The sequence below is a fragment of the Canis lupus genome, chromosome 14 (genome assembly GCF_048164855.1).
Source record: "Canis lupus baileyi chromosome 14, mCanLup2.hap1, whole genome shotgun sequence".
NCBI classification, from domain to species: Eukaryota; Metazoa; Chordata; class Mammalia; order Carnivora; family Canidae; genus Canis; species Canis lupus.
Genome location: NC_132851.1, coordinates 26133443 through 26155455, shown reverse-complemented (window position 1 = coordinate 26155455; position 22013 = coordinate 26133443). Strand labels below are relative to the sequence as shown.

General features: G+C 41.1%; 1 long non-coding RNA gene across 1 annotated transcript; it reads right to left on the bottom strand.

The window, feature by feature from the left end:
• Positions 1–16438: 16438 nt before the first annotated feature.
• LOC140603838 (uncharacterized) lies at positions 16439–19530 on the bottom strand. Its single transcript, XR_012006819.1, has 2 exons — positions 18954–19530; positions 16439–16811 (listed from the first exon to the last, which is right to left on the bottom strand). It is a non-coding gene; the product is annotated as an uncharacterized lncRNA (long non-coding RNA).
• Positions 19531–22013: the final 2483 nt, after the last annotated feature.

The following is a 22013-nucleotide window of genomic DNA, read 5'->3' as shown; positions in this document are numbered from 1 at the left end:
CATGATTGCTTTGGTTTTCTTTCCTGCTCAAAGTGCTTTACTCTGAAGAAGACATCCATTCCTAGGGCTTCAACAATAACATATTATCTTTATTTGAATATTTATCATCAGAATCCCCAAACTCACAAAGTTGAATTCTGTAAGAATATTTACCAAAGAACTGACAATTTATAAAAGTTCACCCCCATTCAAAGATCCTTCCTTATTTAAAACAAATGTCTCCTAGTCCATCAAGACAAGTAAAGCAGGATGCCTGGGTGGCTCAGCATTTGAGCATCTGCCTTTGGCTCATGGCCTGATCCCAGGATCTGGGATCAAGTCCCGCATAGGGCTCCTTGTGGGGAGCCTGTTTCTCCCTGTGTCTATGTCTCTGCCTCTCTCTCTGTCCCTCATGAATAAATAAAGTCTTTAAAAAAGATAAGTAAAGCAGTCATTCACTGATAATCACATGTAAACATCTATTATAGTACCACTAAATACAAAAGCAATTCTCACAGTAAAATCGTGCATCTTGTAAAAGATGCAGGATTTTATGAGGTCAGAGTACAGCTGAAACACTTCCAAAGGCACCATATAAGAGAAACTGGAAGAGTTACTTCAGTTAACAAATGAAGAAGATCAATTTATAAGGACAATGACAGAATAGTGGCTTCAAAGTCTTCACAGAAAATGATTTGAGTATCATAAAATTAAGAGGGTTTCTTGGGGAAAAAATGATGAACCTTCAAAAATTTTTGCAATATTTATCCTCTTTATGACGATGCTGTAAAGGTAAAACCAAATACTTGAATAGCTATAGCAATCTTAAAAAAGAACAAAACTGAAGGTCACACACAACATAATTTCAAGATTACAAAGCTGCTGTAATCAAAACAGTATGTTACTAGTAAAATGACACACAGACCAATGGAATATAATAGCCTAAATATAATAGTCTAAAAGTAAACCCTCACATATATAGTCAAGTGATTTTTGATAAAGATGTCAAGATTATTTATTTATTTGTTTATTTATTTATTTATGAGAGAGTGGGGGGGGTGTGCACATTGGGGGAGGGGCAAGGAAGAGGGAGAGAATCTCAAGCAGACTCCTGACTGAGTACTGAGTCCCATGCAAGGCTTGATCCCATGACCCTGAGATCATGACCTGAGCTAAAACCAAGAGTCATATGCTCAACTAACTGTGCCCCTCAGGCACCTAATGTCAAGACTATTCAATGGGAAAAGGACAATCTTTCAATAAATGTTGTTGGGAAAACTGGGTATTCACATGCAAAAGACTAAAGCTGTACCCTTATCTTGTATCATATACAAAAATCTCAAAATGGATCAAGGACCTAGATAGAAGACCTAAAATTGTAAAGTTCCCAGAAGAAAACACAGGGGAAAAGCTTCATGACATTAGATTTATTAGAATTTCTTGGACATGTATAACAGAAAAAAAAAAAATTTCCTCACCCTCTTGGGACCCCTGGCTAGGCTTGAAAGTTAAACCGATAAAGACAGATTTAACAAGAGAAAGCACACCAATTTATTTAATGTAAGTTTTAGGTGACATGGGCACCTTCAAAAGAAATCAAGACTCAAAGTAATGGTTAAATCTGAGTATCATTATCCTGGTTTTGAGGAAGAGTGGACAGTTATGGAGAAATATGATGGGGCAAAGAATATAAAGTAAGTGTAGTAAACTAGGGGAAATTTAGCAAGGCCTGTTGGTATGAAATCTTCTCAGCATTCCTTTATCTTCAGAGATATAAATGCTCCTTTCCTCCAGGTATTGAGAGGGTACGACTCACACAGGGTTTTATGATCTGCCATTTCCTCAAACTCCTTCAGTTTCAAAAAATTGAATATGCCAAGATGCCATACTTTGGATAGCATGCCAAGATGCCAACTTTAGGATAGCATGCTCTGAACCCCATCAGATATGACATCAAAAGCATAGTCAACACAGGTAAACATAGATAAATTGGGACACACAGAAATTGAAATTCTGCACATCAAAAAAACCCTGACAGAGTGAAAAAGGTAAACTATGAAATGGGGAAAATATTTGCAAACCACCTATCTGATAAGGGATTAATATCTGGATTATAAAACAAACTCTGAAGATTCAACAACAACAAAAAACAAACAACCTATCTCAACAACGGGCAAAAATCTTGAATACACATGTCTCCAAATATAGATTAAATAGACATTTCTCTAAGACATATGGATGGTCAGTAGGCACCTGAAAAGTTGCTCGTTGAGAAATGTAAATCAAATCCTCAATATCACTTCACACCAATTAAAATAGCTATTTAAAAAAGAAAACAAGGAAAAAGAAAAGATGTATTGGTGAGAATGTAGAGAAACTGGAACCCTTATGCACTGATGATAGGAATGGGAAATGGTGTAGCCATAGTGGAAGAGTATGTCAACTCCTCAAAAAATTGAAAATAGAATTTCTGTATGCTCTACCAATTCCACATCTAGGTATAAAAAGAAGTTCCTAGGAGCTAGGGAAAAAGGACATGGGAAGTTGTTCTTTAATGGGCATATAGTTTCAATTTTGCAAGATGAAATAGTTCTGGAAACTAGTTGCACAACAATGCAAATATAGTTAACACTGCTGAATTATACACTTGAAAATGGGTAAGATGGTTAAGTTTTATGCTATGTATATATTCCCACAATTTGAACAAAAACTATTTAAAAAGTTTAGAGGAAACTATCATAAAAATCTAAAAGGGTATTGCATTCAGATTGCTTGCCAAAGAGTCTAAATTTTCACTGCATGTTGAAGAAGCAAGATTGGCTTCTTTATTATGTGTAAGATCTGTGCATGAGAGACCAGTCAAAACTCTAACCAATATGCCAATGATTTATTTTTTTAAAAAAGATTAAGGAATAAACATGCATTTATATGTTTTTTTAAAGTGAAATGGAGTAAAGATTCTATAACTGACTAGTACACAAGTTTATTGGGTCTATGGCAACAAAAACAACAAATAAGCAATTAGTTATTTTTTCATTCTAAGAATTAGTAACTAGTTGGAATTACAGTATAAATTGCTTTATTTTTTTAAAGATTTTATTTATTTATTCATGAGAGACAGAGACAGAGAGAGAGGCAGAGGGAGAGGGAAAAGCAGGCTCCCCACTGAGCAGGGAGCCCAATGTGGAATTCAATCCCAAGACCCTAGAATCACAACCTGAGCAGAAGACAGATGCTTAACCAAATGAGCCACCCAGGCGCCCCCAAATTGTTTTAAATATAAGATACAAATAATTGCTTGTAACTATGGTTCTTTTGAGGTCCAAATTTGGCCAGTTTTTCACTATTTATCATTAAATATTGATCTTGTCCCATGTGGATTCATTTAAATAATCTTTTTTCCAGTATAAATCTTCTTTGGATAATAGAGACCTCCTTCAGTTATGTACTCTATGCAGATGACTTCCCACTCTATCTTTGGACCTAAGCAATCTAAGTTTTCCAAATGCCCCAGGACATTTTTACTTAAAGTGTTTCTCCATTAATTCAAATTCAAAGTAAAAAGTCAAAGCTATCATTGCCCCTCTAAATATTACTTTACTATTTCTCAATGTCATTATTGAGGCCCAACCAACTGAAGTGAGAATACCAGTGTCAATCTGCCTACTGACTTCCATTTGCTCATCTATCATTTAATCAGTTTCCAGACCCTGCAGACTTTGCTTTTGGAGGACATCTTTCCCTGTCCTCTTTTTCCATTCCCTCAGGAGTTCCCTAGTTCCGGTCCTTACTGCTCATGTCTGAATGAGCACAATGAACTCCTCATTTCCTGGGTCTTTTGCTATTCTAGTTCTACTCAAATAACACCCCCAGGTACATTTCTCTAAAATGTAGCTCTGCTCCAATCTAAAGAAAAATAAAATATTTTATTCACTCTCCCTTGAACACATCTTCCAGTGTCTTGGCTTTTGCATCATTCCTTCTCTCTCAAATGGCCTCTTCCAAGTCTCCTGCCTCTCCAAAGCCTACTTAGATCCCAGTGCTGTCTTTCCTGATGAGTTCAGGCTAAGTGTTTTCTCCCCAAGAATACATTCTGCCTACATCCCTCAGAAGAGAAGTATCTGTGCATGTACGCTCTAGCTGTTTACAGCATAAAATCCAGAAGTGGGAAACCTAGACATTTCCTAATTGTATAATCTTAAATAAAGCTCTCAGTGGGTATAATGATTACAAACAATTGTTATTTGTTACACACCTACTGTATGTCAAGCACTTTATTATAACAGCCATCATGTATTGAGTACTTATTAGGCACTGGGTCCTAAATAGCATTACATAAATCAGTCTACATAAAAAGCTCTATAAGGTAGGTAGTATTATTAGCCCCATTTTTCAGATGAGGAAACTAACAGAGAAAATGTATAACTTGACAAAGAAAGTTGCTTCTACTAATGTGGGAGAGCAAGTATTTAAACCCATATAGTCCAGCTCCTGAATCTGTATTCTTAACCACAACTCTGCCTTACATTCTAATATGCCATTTATTGTGACAGTTACCCTACAAGACATATATTATTTTGCCCACTTTGAAAATGAGAGAAATTAAATTAAAAAAACTTAGGAAATACTTTTAAGATGTGGTGAGTAATAATGTGAGACTTTATACCCAAGTCTGTGAGACTCCATTAGATGTTATTTTTTATTATGCTTGTGTTCTTGAGATTAACATGACTACTTCAAAGGTTATTGTGGGAATTAAATAGGATCATGCAGGTGCTTTATAAATACTAATAAACTACATTAAATGTAGGATTGAGTTCCCTGTGAGCACATTCTTATGCTGCTACCATACATATTAGTTTTAGACAAATAGTCTCTGAATTTTAATCCATACTTCTGTTGGTCTTTTTATTGGTTTGGAGATGCAGTAATTTATGTATAAATTAAATATATGCATTACTGAACTAATAAATCTTGATTCTGTCTTTTATTAACTAATTGGTCTTATGCTGGTTTCTTATCTGTGCTTTAACTTCCTGATCCTTTAAACAGGGACACTAGGATATATATTGGGTGTTGTGAGAGTTAAAATAATTGATATATGTGAAGTATTTAAAAACAGTACCTAGCACACAGTAAAATGTATAAAATGCCAGGTATAATTACTATGATTGTATCTATTATAAAGCACACAAAAATGAAATTTAAAGAAAATGGAAAAGATTAAATATATTTTATTTCATAAACTTTTGTGCCTTACCTAAAAATATTACTAATATTAATTTTAGCAAATGTGATTAAATATGCTCTGTTGCTTTTGAAAGTCTGGACACAACATTTTTTGGTACAGTGATTTCATGGCCTGGTTCAAAATCTATTTCCTTTCTTGATTTTACTATTTGCCTAGTTGAAAAAACATGCTTCACAAAGAAACATAGGTCCTTATGGAAAAAGCATATTCGTATACAAGTAACCATATTAGCTCAAATTATGAAATCCTGGTCCCCACTTTTGGTCCCATTCACTAATAATTCTAAGTTTAATGTTGATATTTGATCAATAAACTTCCATCTTATATAATGTCAGTCTCTTTTTTTGAAAATGGAAAGTACTTAATATTTACATTTTTTACAAATGGTCTTAAAAACTACTGAAAGTCTTCATTTGGAAAATTTTTGTACAGACAAGAAAATTCAGCTTGAAATCCTTATTAATATTAAAACATGAGAGTTTTAGAGATAAAAAACATCCATCTTTGTCTCAGGAACAAAAATCACATAATGATGGAAATATTTTTAAACAAATATTTCCAAAATTCTTTCTGCAAAGCATGAATTTCTTTCAAAAAGCTGTTATTTTCTCATTTATTATAAAAAACATTACTTTAACCTCAAAGAGATTGATTAAGTGGGTATATTTTGTCATAAAATCACTGTTGGGTTATCTATCACCAATAGCCATGGTTTTTAATTCCGTGCTATGTCTGGAAAATAGACCAAACAAGGCTTGCTGTTCTTCCATTTTTTTGTTGTTGTTGTTATCCTAGACTTGAATTATTAGAATCATTGTTTTTAGGTAGGCTCTAGACCCAGTACGGGGCTGAACTCACAACCCTGAGATTAAGAGTCACATGCTCTGCAGACTGAGCCAGGCCCTTTGTTAGTGTAATTTGGACCCGCAGTTTCTTTGCAGGAAATGTTTTAAGTCACTTATATGTTTTAAGAGGGTTAGTATATGAAAATCAGTAATAGTATATAAATACATTCCATCAAGAATAGGTGAATTGCAATATGGCATTACACATTCATGCAAATGACTGAAAGAGGTGGCCACCACCAACTTCTGAGTTATAGAGTCCCCATCCTTGCAGTGTCTTTGCAGACCATGTGACACAGAATCACCTAACTTACTGATTCAGTGGTAGAGCCAGTATCAGTCCATATGTTAAATACTAATAAAGCTTAATATATTTCTATTTTCTTAAGATAAAATCTAAACAGAAATTTAAGCTCTAGGATGGCTCAGTGATTGAGCATCTACCTGCCTTTGGCTCAGGTCATGATCCTGGAGTCCTGGGATCAAGTCGCACATCAGGCTTCCCCCAGGGAGTGTGCTTCTCCCTCTGCCTATGTCTCTGCCTCTATCTCTCTCTCATGAATAAATAAATAAAACCTTTAAAAAAATAAATTCTAATATTTTCTTCAGGGGTATTCTTGCACATTCCTAGAATGTATCCACCCTTGTTTGGGGAGGACAGCACTGAGCTGTATCGTGCCAACAGTGTCACCACGTGGTCACCAAAGAATACCATGATGCCTGCTTTTTCTGAGACTCTTCCTCCTGTTAAAATGGGAACTGAGTACCAACAGCCCTCCTCATTCTTCTGACCTTTGTTTTCCTTATTATCAAACTCAAACCAATTAGGACAAACATACCATTTTAAACTACATCTCTCTTGCTAACTTATATTCCCCATGAATGTTCCTCTTCCTACTCCTATTCTCCTATAGCTGAAAATTCATCATTGTGTATAAACATAAGGATGGTATTAGTTATATGTCAGCATTCAAGAAAATATAAACTATCCATTTTTATCTAAAATTAAACAGTAAGTACCAGTATTCTCAGTTTTAAAAGCCTTCACAGATTTTTAGACATCTGCTTCAGGATCCCTATTTTCCCCTTAAACTTCTACACATATCCTCATCTTCACCTAGTCTCATCTCTTCACCTTAAGCATTATAGCCTTCAAAAAGACATATGTCCATCTTTTTCTTACTCAATTTTAATATTGTTGTTTCAGGAGTCTCTAGTTCCTGGTAAGACGGAGCAAGCACAATCCATTGCATCTCTTTAACTGAACACAGCTACAAAACAGGAACAGAATACCTGAAAAAGCCACCCAGAAGCTCTGAGAAGTGAATAGTAGCAGGATGATTGGGAAACAAGTTCAGAATTTAAACTACTACCTGTCAGTGGTGATTTTTTCACTTTTTTCTTTCCTTATTATCTCCCACCTGAGTACAATGTAGCCTGAAACCAGGAAGTGAGTATCAATACAGAGAGCTCCAGAAGCAGCCCTTAATTTGGCCTCAAGAAATGAAAAGAGGGCACCCAGGTGGCTCACAGGTTAAGTGTCTGCCTTCAATTCAGGTCATGATCCTAGGATCCTGGGATTGAGTCCCGCATTGGGCCCCCTGCTCAATGGGGAGTCAGCTTCTCCCTCTCCCTCTGCCTGCCACTCCCCCTGCTTGTGCTCTCTCTCTCTGTCAAATAAATTAATAAAATCTTTTTAAAAAATGAAAAGAAAATATGTATATTTCCTTCATCTTTTTTCCCTTCTGTTTCATACCCTTGTCCCCAAGCAACACCATGGTAGTAGCGCCAGAGGTCCCCCATGGGAGCCCACTGAATGGGAAGGGTATGGAGGGGGTCTTCCCCTCCATGGAGCTGCTATTCCAAGAGGGTGGAATAATCCACCTTGATTCTTTCTCTTTGTCCTCCTAGAAGTTGGTCCCAGACATGGACATAGTTACAGAAATGTGTGGCAGGGAGGATTAACTAAAGCCCCAGCTTTCTTTTTTTAAAGCCCCAGTTTTCTAGCTAAAGGCGCAAAAGGAGACACCCAGGGAACAAATGTCAGTAACCTACAAGGTGGAAGGAGATCAAGAAAATGACCTCATGAAGTTACTTATAAACCAGGTGTTCCCCCAACCGGTATGAATGTGATCCTAATCAGCATATCAAAGAATTCCAAAACTGAGCACCCAAGCCACTGCCCACATCTCCATAGCCTGATTCCTGCATGCCACCCACATGTGACAAATCTAACAGCAAAGGCTTTAAAAACTGAACTGACATGGGAATGATAGCCACAAAAGAAAGGCTAGAACTTGTAGCCTGAACCAAACCAGGACAATTGCCTGATAAAGCAGAAACTCCCAATCCACATAGCAAAGACGATCAACAGACAACCTCTTCAAAGTGACACAGTGTTATGGGCTGAATTATGTTCCCCGCCCCCCACCAATTCATACTCTGAAGCCTTAACCCCTAGTACCTCAGAATGTGACTGCATTTGGAGACAGGGTCTTTCAAAAAGTGATTACATTAAAATGAGACCATTTGAGTGGGCTCTAATCCGGAAGACACAGTGAGAATGCAACCACAAGCAAGCCAGGGAGAGAGGCATTGGAACACACCATGCTGGCGCCATGATCTTGGACTCCCAGCCTCCAAACCATGAGGGGGTAAATGCCTGCCATCTAACTGTCTGTGGTAACTATTATGGAAGCCCTGGTAGACTAATACAGACAAATAGCATAACTTTCTGACAAAGACTTTAAAGCTGCTATTTTTAAAATGCCATGAACAATAGCCAGCATTCTTGAGACAACTGGAAAAAATAGAAAATCTCAGCAAAGAGATAAAAAATCAAAAGAATCAAATGGAAATTTTAGAAACAAAAGATACAATAACCAAACACTCTATCAATAAGCTCACTGGAGGGGCTCTGACATACAGAGATAATCATCAGTGAACCCAATGATACATCAATAGAAGTCATCCAATCTGAACAACAAAGAGAAGGAGGATTGAACAAGACTTAACACAGTCTCAGGGACCCATGGGGCCAGAAGAAACAGGTCACTGGAGTCCCAAAAAGACAGGATAAAGAGGATGGTTCTGAAAAAATATTTGAGGAAACAATGACTAAAAATCTCCTAAGTCTGGCTAGAGAATTAAACCTACAGATAGAAGAAAACTAAACAAAACCTATATAGGATAAGCCCTGAAAAATCCAGGCACATCCTAATCAAACTTTGAGAAACTCACAAAGAAAAAAAAATATTTAGAGCAGCCAGAGAGAAATGATGCCTTACCTATGGGGGAACACTTCAAATGACACATTTCAGAAACCAAAGAACTGGAGCTCTCACAAATGACACCCAAAGCGCGACTCATAAAAAAAATTATAAACTGAACTTCATTAAAATTAAAAACTTTTGCTCCGCAAAAGACACTATTAAGTGATTGAAGAGACAAGCTACAGACTAGAAGAAACTAATTAGATATCTGACAAGGGACGTGCATATGTATTATATAGATAGAACTCTCTCAACACAACAGAAAGAAAACAAAAACCCAATTTTAAAAACCGGCAAAAGAACAGAGGATATCGGTATGGCAGATATGCATATAAAAAGATGTTCGACATAATTAGCCATTAGAGAAATGCAAATTAAAAGCATAAGATGCCACTACGTATCGATTAGAATGGCTAAAAAAGGAAGAAGAAAAAGATACTGGTAATACTAAATGCTAGGGAGGATTTAGCCCACCTGAAATTCTTTGTCTATTGCTGGTGGAAACGTCACTTTGGAAAAGAGTTTGGCAGTTTCTCACAAACATACGTGTGTCATGAGAGTCAACAGCAATTCCACTCTTGGGCTTTTCCCCTTAAAAAGTAAAAACTTGTATTCATGCAAAAACCCTGGACCTGAATATTTACAGCAGCTTTATTTCCAATTGTCAAAACCTGGAAACAACCCAAATGTCCTTCAAGGGTCGGGCAAATAAATAGGCTGTTGTATTCTTATATAATGGAATATGACATAAGATTAAAAAGGAATAAACTATTGATATATATTTTTTAAAGATTTTATTTATTTATTCATGAGAGACAGAGAGAGAGAGAGAGAGAGGCAGAGACACAGACAGAGGGAGAAGCAGGCTCCATGCAGGGAGCCCGATGTGGGACTCGATCCCAGGACCTGGGATCACACCCTGAGCCAAAGGCAGATGCTCAACCGCTGAGCCACCCAGGCGTCTCCATTGATATATTTAATAACGTGGATAGATCTCAACAGAATCATAGAAAAAAAAATCTCAAAAAAATTCCATTTACATAATATTCTTGAAGTGACAAAATGATAGTAATGGAGTGAACGGTGGTTTGCCAGGGTTAGGGGTGGGGGATGCTATTTGAAAGGAGGGCACAAGGTAGTTTGGTGGACACCGTAACTGGTAACCTGACTGTAGAAGCGGCTCCATGAATCATACATGTATTCAAATTGGAAAGACTAGGGGCACCTGGGTGGCTCAGTTGGTCAAGCGTCTGCCTTCAGCTGAGGTCATGATCTCAGGGCCCTGAGATCGGGCCCCACATGGATCCCTGCTTGGCGATCCTGGGCTTCCTACTCAGGGGAAAAGTCTGCCTCTCTGGCTCCCTCTGCCTGTCCCCCTCCACTCGTGCTTTCTCCCTCTCTTACTGGCTCTCTCTCAAATAAATGGATAAAATCTTTTTTAAAAAATGGGAAAACTATGTACCCCCAAACAGTCAATCTTCCTCTGTGATAATTTAAGAAATAAAATTAATAAACAAAAGAATATATTTTTCTGTTGGTTTAGTTATTCATTGGGTAACATTATTACTTTTCCAAAAATGCCCAATGTCAGATATTACTTATATTATTGGGGGAACAAGCCTTTGGCAACTAGCCTAGAAATCTAAATACAACACATCGTAATAATTTTCAGCAAAAAAAAAAATCATATTTTGAGTTTATTTGACAAAGAAGGATGACTTCGATTCAAAAGGCAAAGAAGCAAGATGGGGCCTTGGAAGACTAACATTGGGGAGTGGGGGTCAGAAAGAGAGCTGTGTGCAGAAAACCGGTCCAGGGAGCGCATGTGGGTGTGGGTCCTCTGGGAGAGAGGAAAGGAGGAATGTCCCAAGAAGGAAAACATCAGGCCTGCAGGAGTCTGAGCTTTTAATCAGCAGCTTATTTACCTTAAAGAGGCTGAAGAAACTATTTCAAAAAGAAAGAGATCAATCTTTTCAGCTACCAAATGTTAGTTCGGCGACTCTAGGCCACCCGTCCTCCTCTGTTGGGGCTGTTATAAGAGAACACCACACACTGGGGCCTGTGAACTGCAGAAATGTTATTTCTCACAGTTCTGGAGGCCGGGAGATCCAAGATCAAGGCTCCAGCCATCTGGTGTCCGGGGAGGACCACTTTCTGATTCACAGACAGCATTTTCTCACTGGAATCTCACATGGCAGGCAGGGCAAGGGGACTCTCTGCGGTCTCTTTTATAAGGGCACCAATCCATTCCTGATGGCTCCATCACCTAATCACCTCCCCAAGGTCCCACCTCCTCAGACCATCACACAGAGGGTTAGGATATGAACATATGAATTTAGGAGGGAGGTCATAAGTACTCAGTCCCTCATACCACCCCTCAGCAGTTAAGGGGATACCAGAGCAAGATGCAGTAAATTCTAGAAACAGTATATATATATATATATATATATATATATATATATATATATATATATATTTTTTTTTTTTTTTTTCCATTTTGCCACAAATACACACATAGAATGTGTGCCCGGCAGATGAGGACGACAAGGAGGTGGCACCCAAGGGGCTGGTCTCACTGAGGCTCGGGTATGAGCAGAATGTGTCAAGTACAGGGAAGGCCTACCTGTTGTGATCCCAGCAGGACGTGCCTTCTGCAGAGACTGTTCAGATGCTTTTCATCCACAACTTCCGAGCCATGCTTGGGAAAAGCCAGCTGATCTTTCCAGCCAGGAAGTTTCTCCGGGCGTGGGAGCAGGGTTGGAGGTGGGGGGCCGTTTATCTAGCTCCATGGTCTGGCAGGTCCTGGAGCTCCTGAGTGCAGATTCTGCCCAAAGACCGCACTTTGTGCCAGGAGTTGTCTGTGTCCACGAGAGAGCAGCCTGGAGCCAGAGCTGGAGGTCAGAGCCAAAGCCCTGAGGAGACGAAGCTGATCCTGCAGGCTTCCTGCTTCCAAAGCACGCCGTGCAAGTGGGTCTTCGAGAGGACCCTGGAGCAACGGGAGGCTTCCTGCCCCCTCCCTTGGCCTTAGAATGCACATTTGGCCCAGCATTGCCAGGGCAGGGGTGGCTCAAGGGTGCAGCCGGAGGGAGGGAGGCACTCCCTGGTCCCCCATTATAGGGCCTCCATGCAAGCTGCCAAGATCCTGGCTGGCCTGTGTGGAGAGGTACTGGTCTTGTGGGGCCCAGCACAATCCTCGTGGGTAAATGCCCCTGCTTATTAAACCTGCCACCTACCTATCTCGAGGGGCCCGCCTCTTTCTTCCTCTGCCCTCCCTGTGCAGAGGCTAGTTTCCAATTTTATCTGGAGATCTCCCGAGGTTTGAAACCAACACACATTGCCCACTGTCTGTCGCCTTAAAAGAAGTGTTTAGCCTGCTGCAGTGCCCTGTCACTTTGCCCAGGAGCAGGTGGGGACTGAGAGGCCCAACAGGGCGCGGCGCCGGTGAACAGCATCCTCTAGCAGCAGCAGCATGTGCTGAAGGCCGACGGGCCAGAGGTAGCTCCAGCCCAGATTGAGGAGCTGCTGAGCCTGGCTGGGCCCCCCACAGCTGCCCAGACAGGGGCTGCATCCGGACTGTGACACAGTGAAGACACCCAGGGGCCAGGGGGAGCTTCTGCAGACCCTGTGGACACACCTGATTCTGCAAGTGGCCTGGACACGCTTCCATTCAAATAATGGAGTTTAAATCTCTTTGTCTGGAATGTTGGGAACTTAGTGACTTCATTTTCAACAAATAGATATGGTGTAGGTGATGGTATGTGACTTCAGATGTGAGGTCATAAAAAATATGCACACCCTGTGCCTCTCTTCCTCTCTCTCTCTCTCTCTCTCTCTCTCTCTCTCTCGTCTCTCTTCCCCCCTCACTTTGTTGTGAGGGAAGACAGCTACCATGCCATGAGGGGTTTTAAGAACCCTCTGGAGAGGCTTACACAGAGAGGCACTAACACTTCCCATCAACAGCCAGCAGCAGTGTGAGTGGACCACATGAGAACACCAGCCTCCAAGTGGATTCTCCAGCTACAGCCAAGCCTTTAGATGACCACAGGTTCAGCTACCATCTAATTACACCCTCATGAGAAACCCAAAGCCAAAACAGCCCAGCCAAGATGCTCCTGAGCCTCAGAAGTGGTGAGGAATGAAAAATGAGTACTGCTGCTCGAAGCCTCTAAGTGACACAGCATTAGATAACTCATGTGAAGCCTATATGTATCGGCCTTCATATGTGTTACCTTATTTTATTCTCTTAAAGTATGACATCTCATATTACAGATCGGCAACCTGCTGCCTGGAATTATGCAAGAATTTATCACAGGGTCATGGAGCTAATGTATAGCCAAGCTGGAATTTTACACTCACGGCAGGTCATATGACTAAGTACCAAGCATCGAAACACAGAAACAGAAACAAGTAGGGTGTAGATCAAAGGGAGAGGGTATCTAACAGGAGAAGGATCATCAACCTCAGCTGGAAGAAATGAAAGAGCTAAATTAGCCTACCTGGTAGGTAAGGAGTCAAATCTTAGGCAAATAGAAAAGCAAAACAAGATGAGAAAAAAAGCAGAACTATGCAATGGTTTGTATTCTTTTAAAGGCATTTGGGTGGGTAGCAGCGAACACAGCAGGAGTGTGTTGACGTGGAGAAAGAGTTTCTGGCAAAGCTACTCTGCTCATTTTCTGTTACTCTTCACCCTGGGGAGAGGACCTCTGCCTTATGGTAATGGTATTTAAGTGAGAAAAGTGCATGCAAATGAAGTAACTTGTGATATTATTGATACTGGTGTTCACATTCATCTAGTTAGCTCCACCTTATCAGGAGATCTGAGTACAAATCTGGGAGGAGTTTTATCCCAGAAAAGAATGAAATCATAAAAGGAACATGGAGAATATGGCAAGAGCTTGGGCTTGGCGTCCCAGAAAGATCTTCCATAGACCACTGAGCTGTTTCTTTCCCCCATAGCCCTGATAGGAATCAGGGTTAAGTAATAACTCTTGCAATTGTTCATGCCTAATCCATTCTGGCTTTAATGCTGAGGGAAATCCTGTAAGTCAAGGCCCCCAGCCTGGCTAGCCAGTCACTGCCAGGGCCCTGTGTAAGGGATCAGGACTCTGTGGGTACCCTGCTGCTTAGACTGCTCTGCCCACTTTGGCGATTTCTGCAGGGAATTAGGCTGCCCAGAAGGAGTATAGTAGTTTCCTAGGGCTGCCTTGCTGAGTAGCACAAACAGGGTGGTTTAAAAGAAAAATTTATTTTCTCATAGTTTTGGAGCCTCAGAATCCCAAATCAGGGTGTCATCAGGGTCATGCTGTCTCTCTGAAGGCTCACGTGGAGGATCCTTCCTTGATTCTCTCTCTAGCTTTTGGTGGTTTGCTGTTAATCTTGGCTTGCAGTTATAACACTGCAACCTCTACTGTCACATGGCCATTTTTTCTGCGTATGTCTATGTGTCATCTTCTAGGGATACCAGTGGTGTTAGCTTTGAGACCATCCTAGTGACCTCATCCTAATTTGATTATATCTGCAAAGATCCTTCTGCATGTAAGGTGTCATTTTGAGGCATTGTGCATTAGGATTTCAGTATAAGAATTTGGTGGGGGGAAGCCTTCAACCCATGACAGAAAGGGAGCAGCACTCAGAGTCAACAAAAATACATCAAAGGAGAAATGACCCCAAATGAAATCCAGGTTCATTCACACTTTCTACATACCCACCTGCACTCCTGTGACTGTCCTTCCTTTGTCTCTTCACGTCACTTACAGTCCCCACAATATCACAGTTAATCTAAGAGATAAGGTAGCAGACCTAGGAGAAGATTTGGCTTGGCAGGACCCTGCTGCTGGCTGAGTATGTGACTTTCCCAAGTTGTCCACCGAGCACCTGATCAGTGACCTTCAAGTGAGTGTCCCTCTAACATACAGCAGCTCATGGGTCACTTGAGCTTTGGTGAGGCATTCACACTGGGCAGGAGTTTCATCCACACAGGAGACATCTACTCCCTAGACAGGTGCTGGGCCCAAGGTAAATCTCTGAGCTCCCATCATGACATCTGCAACTCCACCTTACAAAACAGTACAGGCAAAAGGAAGACTCCCACCATAAATACTTAGGGGGCAATCTGGAATGGCATACATCCCTCCTGGTCACATTCCATCGTCCAGAATTCAGCTGTATGGTCACACTCAGAAGCCAGGAAGGGTGAGAAGTGACGTTTCTAGCTGCGTGGCCATGTTTTCAAATAAAAATCAGGAGTTTATTATTAAAGGTAAAAGAGTAAAATGAGTATTAGTGGAAAACTGTCACATACATATTTATTTATATTGTGAACATTTTCCGTGCCACAATCTTTAAAAATTTTATTTTAATATTTGCATAGTTTTCGGCTATTATATAGTTGTACAATAATGTAACATCATTATTTCCCTCTTATTGGACATTTAACTTTTTCACAGTATAAATAATGTTGCAAAGAAGAAACTCACTAATCTTTGTGCAATTCTTTGATCCTGTCCTTATGGTAATCTTCTAAAAGAGTTCCTTGAGGCCAAGTATTTGTTACAGGGACCAAATTAGCCTAAAAAACTGCTGATCCAAGTCATCTTTGAGAAAAGTGAATTTTCCATGTTCTTAGCACACTCTGTCCCTCCCCACGCCACCTTGCTTTGGCCAGCTCTCCTCCCAGACCCAGAGCTGGTTATCAGCAGCAAGGCACATGGGGCATAATTTGTTTATGGTCAGATGTGCCATTGCTGGGTATTTTTGGGGAGTTTGATTTGAAGGGCTTACCTTGAAATTGTATGCCATGTGTCTCTAGGCCATTGGTATGTAATATTTTTAGTCATCGACTGGATTTGCATACTTCTTTACAATTTGCAAATACTTAATCACACATGATCTCATTGACTGGAGCCAACAGTGATTTTTCTGAGACACAAATCTGGCACTTCTACTTCCATGGCTTAAACCCTTTGAAGCATCCATGGCACTCTCAGATTTAAGCCCAAATTCCTTTACATGATTTATAAATCTGTATGGCTGCCATGTCAATTAGCTTTTACTGACAAAGGAGAAGAAAAAAATACTCAAAATTCAGTTGATTAAAATAATAGCCATCTATTTAGCTCATGAACTTATGAGTCAGCAATTTGGGCTGGGCTCTGCTGGGCAGTTCTTCTAATGAGCCTTGCTGGGCTCACTCATGCATCTGTGGTCAACTGCAGGTCAGCCAGGCAGCTCTGCATCTGAAGATAGTTGACTAAGAAGACACTGGGAATAATGCCTCTCATTATCCAGCAGGTTATCATGAACTTATAAAACTGTCAGTGTCAGGCTCCAAGAGTAGCAAGAAGCTTTCATGTGCAAGCATTTTTCAAGCCTCTTCTTGCATTTTATTTGCTAATTTCTCGTTGGCTGAAGCAAGTCCCATAGGCGATTCAGATTCAATAGTTGAGATGGAAAAATAGATGTCCCCTGTTGATGAAAGGAAAAGAACATTGTGGCCATTTTGAACATCTACCACAACTTCCTTTTCTAGACTCATCTCTTTGTGTCCCTGTTTTCACCTCCACAGACTCTGTTCTAGCCAAAGAGAACTGCTTACAGCTCCCCATCCTGCCTTGTGCTTTTAGGCTTCCAGCCTATGGTTCAGGCTAATGCCTTGACTGCTATGCTTCTCCATTGTTCACCTTGCTCAGTCCAACTGGATCCCATCCTAGATGTTCTTTCCTTCAGGACACCTTCTCTCAACTCCAGACAGGGGTAGGTATTCTTTTGTGGCATTCTCTTTGCTTCCTCTTCCAACACTTACCATGTTCTGTTACAAATGTCTGTCTTCTTGTCCATTTCTCCCATAAGACCGCAAGGTACTTGAGAGCAACATTTCTTTACTGTTGTGTACTTGGTATGTTGTGTCAGATAGTGGGAGAACAATAGCCATTCATTGGCCTGCAGATTAACTGCACATGAATGAGTGAAAGAAAACAGGTGAAGGAAAGCCTTTTGCACACCTGTAAGCACCCGACATATCATGCGAGTGGAATCTTTGAGTTGGAGGGGACCTTAGTTACTTCTCATCTATGTATAAACTCTTGGAACAACATGGTTAAAAATTGCTCCTCAGCCCATCAGACACAGCCATAAAGATGAAAAAGTCTCTCCTTCAGCAGAGCTCATTCTATTGCTGAACCGTTTTCAGGCTTGAGACTTTCTCTTTCCAGTTGAATCCAAAACTGTTTTCTACCTGTTGTGCAAGACCTTCCGTCTGAAGCCTCAAAGGCAAAGATTACCATGTTTGCCACACATCAGGCCTCCTCACCTGAGATGTAGCAACCATTGCTCTTAGCATGTTCTTACAGCCCTCACCAACCTGCTGGCCCTCCTCTGGACATGCCCAATGTGTCTCTGCTTCTCTCAGAAAATGACATCTAGCTCTGGACAAGATCTTCCCCTGGGATGGAGAGATGCAATCTCTCTGTAAACGAGTCATCAAGACCGTGGTGGCAGCAGCGAAGTTTAGGAGTGCTGGCAATTGCAGCTCCCATAGAAACAGAACTCAGGCGCAAATCAAAATATTAGGATGACTTTTCTAAAAAGCAAGTTTCATCTGGGACTGGCATGAGGATGACTTGCATCCTTTTTTTTTTTTTTTTTTTTTTAACCTCTTCTTACCATTTGTATCCAGGTCAAGGACCCCAAAAGCTCAAATTTGCCAGATTTTGAACACATTTCAAAACTGCATTCCAGGATTTCTACTCCTGGTAGAAAGTGGCAAGAGATACTGAGGTGGGTTTCATTATGAACAGATTGTAAGCTTTGGAGTAAAGCAAACAGGGATCAGACAACTTGGCCCAAAATGCAGTAGGTGTGTCTCATTAAGGAGGTTTAGACCTCCCCAGGCTATGCTTTGTCTCATCACATCCAGGTTACTGTTAGGATCACATGCAGATTTAGAGTTTGTCGTGTGTCAAGCAGAGTGCATACATGCATTTTATACATTTTAATATGTACCTACCTCTGTGAAGATGGTTCTAGCATTATGCTCGTTTTATAGAAGACAAAATGGAGACCGAGAGCATTTGTAGAAAGGATACAGAAAGTCATTTGCTAGACACCACTGAGCTACTAAGGGGAAGCGCTGAGCCATAAACCCAAGCTTCTCTAGCTCCAGATCTAGCATCCAGTGAACACTCTAGCAGTCTTGGCACCTGCATTCCCACCTTGAAAGTCAGAGCAGTGGGTGATTCCTGTCACTAATGGTGCCAGGTAGGAACAGCCCCAGCTCCGTGGTGGTTGTGGGCAGCCCTCCACAGTAAAGGCTTGGCAAAGACTCCACTCAGTACAATACTCCATCAGTCTCTTTGGGGTTTGGCAGCAGTGACCAGTTTTGTTGCTATATTGGCACACTTTCCCAGAAATAGATTAGAAAGCAGGAAAAATTTTTAAAGACGGGGGTGGGCGGGGGAGAAAACCCACTCTGATGTGTTATTTCGCTAACGGCCTTAACTTTGTAATAAATAAAGACCGCAAATGGGAAGCAAATGCATAAACTGAAAATAAGCTGAGTGAATCATGGCATGCAGTATGTACAGTATATAAATATTCATGTTAAATTACCTTTTACTCCTACTCACGGTTCTCCTGTGTGCACTTCGGGCTGAGTGGTTTCCGTGGGCCTTAGTTACCGACACAAATGCGTGTGACTTTTGTGAGAGCTCGAGGAGTACCCAAGGACTATTAGCGCAGGCCTGAATAATGTCGGATCCCAGTATAAACCCAGAAGCTCAAGCACCCTCTCTGCTTTTGGCAAGAGAACAGTTATCCATCGCCTGGTCTTTCCTAGTCAATGGAAACTGAGCTGAGGGAGAAAATCCTTAATCTTAGCAACAGCAGGATCTGGTATTTTAGCTGCAGAGCTTAAAGGAAAAAAAAAAAAAAAAAAAAAAGCCTTGTTGGAAAGTTCAAATCTAGGTAACCAGTTTATGAAAGAGTCTTTTGTGCGAACTGGAGACGGACTGCATGGGCAGAAAAGGGAGTGCAGGCCACGCAGGGAGGTGCCCGAGCTTTCAGAGCTTTCTGAGCTGCAGGGTTGGTTTCCTTCCTGCGGGGAGAAGCATGGCTTGGGGCAGGGAGGGGCTGGTACAGACCTTCACAACACTCCACGGAAAGGCCAACAGGGGGCGTGAGCACACCCCGAAGCTCAGCTGGCTCAGAGGCCAACATTCTTTCCCCTCTTCTGCTCTGGCCTCCCAGTGACCTGGGGGTTAAACTTCAGTCAAGTCCAATGGACACGATAACACTTATCTTGCTCCTCTGTGCAGTGAGCTGCTTCCCACCAAAGGCAAGATCCTAAGTGTGAGCTATTGGAATTTCCTTACAAGGACACAGAGAGAGGTGCTGCAATCTCACTCCCCAAGCTAACCCAGCTGGTCCCTGCCTAGGAAAGGGAAGTGTGTGGAATGTGCGGTTGTGTGTGTTCATATTATACTAGGTAAGTGTCTTTACAGAAAAAGGTCCCTACACAAATTGTGTTACACGTAATAGCAGGATGACTTTAAAGTGTTAAACCTGGGGCACCTGAGTGGCTCAATCAGTTAAACAACTGACTCTCAATTTCGGCTCAGGTCAGGATCTCAGGGTCATGGGATCGAGCCCCCTGTTGGGCTCCACACTCAGTGCAGAGTCTGCTTGTCCCTCTCCCTCTACTCCTCCCCCCACACCCCCGTTCATGCACATGCACTCTCTCTCTCTCAAATAAATTAAATAAAAAAATAAATAAAACTTGAAAAAAAAAAAAAGTTTAAACCTAGCTTTCTCCTATGCCTCATGGGCACAGATTCATTACATCAGCATTTCCTTCCCATAAGGGTATATAGCCCATGAAGTTGAAACTTTCCAAGTATAGCTTTAGGTGTTTGTTCTGGTTAATTCAACAAGCACTTCTGGAACACCTATGATGAGGCAGAGAGTCTACCCAGAGCTAGTAACACCAACACAGCTAGTGCAGAGAAAAATGGAGACCCCTGAGTCAGACCAGGATCGGATTCTGGCTCTGCTACTTGGACCTTTGAGACCTTCGGTAAAAACGCTGACATATTTAATGCCTCAATTTCTTCATCCATAAAGTGTTGGTAACAGTGCCCCGGAGGGTGGATGTGATGATTCAATGAGAGAGCATGTCTGGAACTAAAAGCATGTTTGCTGGTCTTACATCTCAGGTGCTACCTGCATGGAGGGCATAGCCCAACAGGGAGCCTGTGGGCAGAACAGAGAATCTCGGTGTGTGAGGCCTTGAATGGTATGTGAACATGTTTCTAGGGAAAGGTAAACACAGAAACTAGAGACACAAGTTGATGGTGTGGGGTGTGAGAAGGGCAGCCTTTCAGATGGAGGATCAGCAGGAGCTAGTGGAAGGAGGTTGAAACCTGCAAAGCTGTGTCAATCCATGGCACTTGAATGTAGCAAGAGTGGGAAATATTTCCATTTTCAGTTGGTGTTAGAGAATCTTTGTGAAGTATCTCTGGATCCTTATTATTGGGGCACTTATTGGTGTTTAAAATAAAATATTTTAAAAATTTAAAAAATTAAAAGTTGAATAAATGCTATAATTAATTAATATATATTAATATAACAATATAATTAATATAACTTTTTTATATAAAATAGATTTCGAGAGAGAGAGCCATGTATTGAGTGCCCACAGCTCTTTTGCACTCGTGATTTCCTTTCATGTACTCCAAATAACTTCACAGGAAAAATATTGTTATCCCACCTTAACAAATGGGGAAACTGAGGCTCAGAGAGGTGACACGGCTGATCCAAGTTCACACCATCGGTAAGAGGGGTTAGCACCCCACCTTGACTAATGAACTTCGGTTATGGGCAGTCGGAGAGCAGGCTCCCTTCCCCATGCAAAAGACTCATGTGTTTACTGTATGTTTGTTCATCTGTGAAATACTCCTGTGAGGCAAGACACAGAATTCAGAGCAATCTAGGCACCAGACTGGTTCATCATGCTGATACTGAAAGTTAAGGAAGAAGGCCCATGCAGCAGGTCTGTTAATACTGAGATTGGGGATGGAACCTATCTCTAGGAGTCAGACTCCTTGATGATGAGAACTCATGTCATCATCATACATCCTGCACATACTGAACTTTGGGAAGCTGAATCCCCCCTTTCCTGCATCTCCATAACCCAAACAGCCCCTATTCTTTTGAGAACCATTACTTTAGTGATCAGTAGCTTAAGTCACATTTTCTTTATAATAGCACATTCCCATGCAACCTGAAATGGCAAAGAGGAGATGACAGGAGTGCAGGAAGTGGGATGGGTTCGAAGAAGTATTTGAGCATTCCTCAGGACAAGAGAAACAACACTCAATTTTCTTTTTATACCAACGGAAGCACAAACTCATCATTACCAGGGCATGGGCAAGGACCATATGTATAACCTCTGGTATTCCAATTAGGCCCTGTTTCATGTGCTTAGCCCTAAAGCATTGCCAATTCTTTTACATGTGAGCTAGAAAACAGAAATACTAATTGTCATGGTTAAATTTCCTTAAATACTCAGTGCCAGGAACTGTGCCCCTAGGGTCAACAAGCCCTTAAGGTCATTGCATTATGTAATCAGCTCCGCTGCACTATGAAATTTGTGCTGGATATTTTCCACTTGCT